Consider the following 818-nt stretch of genomic DNA (forward strand, 5'->3'; position numbering starts at 1 on the left):
TTCGTGAGGCAGCTTGTTTTGCCATGCGACAGCGGATGACAGTGAGCGAGTACGGAAGTGCACGTGCCGCGGTCTGTTGCCGATGAGGCTGCTCGCGGACCATCGTTTTCCCCATGCGTGCACCGCGAAGGCACACGAGAGGAGCTCGCGGAAGTTGATGTCAAAGCCGTTGGCCGCTCCCATTTTGAATTCCGCTATCAGCGATAGCTCGGATGAGGTAAATGCGTAGGTGAGCGCAGTCTTCGCCAATACGTCAAGCGCACACAGCCCGACATCCGACGCGTCCATTTCGACCACAACATCCGGGGGTGGGAGAGCGTTGAAGTATTCCAGAGATACACCGTTTAGCTGAGGGCTGTGCAGAATAAGCCACCACCAGAGCAGGTCTTCTCGCATTGCGTCTGTCACGGAGACGCCCTGAAAACGATGGAGTTGTGCCTCACGGTGGCGGAGACGCTGAAGGAACGGTCGTGCGGCCCGAATGCAAGTCGCCACATGACGTAAGCTGCCCATTAATGACCGATACGCTTTTCTAGTCAACGTCGGGGAGTGGTAAGCTGAAGCGACAATCCTGCGTGCCTTTTGGATCTTGGAAACCGGTAGTGCGACCACTCCATCGACTGAGTCGAACTCCAATCCGAGAACGCGCTGGCGTGTCTTCCAATCAGTGAACTTCTCGATGTTGATGGCGTCAGCGCCCAGAATGGCCACCATTGCGTAACGGAGGGAGCGGTCTATGTCGGAACAGGTCGTTCCTATGTCTGCAGCTACGTTAATGTAGAATGCACGTCGGCGACGGGACCTGAATCGAGAAGTTC

This window comes from Phytophthora infestans, genomic scaffold (genome assembly GCF_000142945.1).
Source record: "Phytophthora infestans T30-4 supercont1.87 genomic scaffold, whole genome shotgun sequence".
NCBI classification, from domain to species: domain Eukaryota; phylum Oomycota; class Peronosporomycetes; order Peronosporales; family Peronosporaceae; genus Phytophthora; species Phytophthora infestans.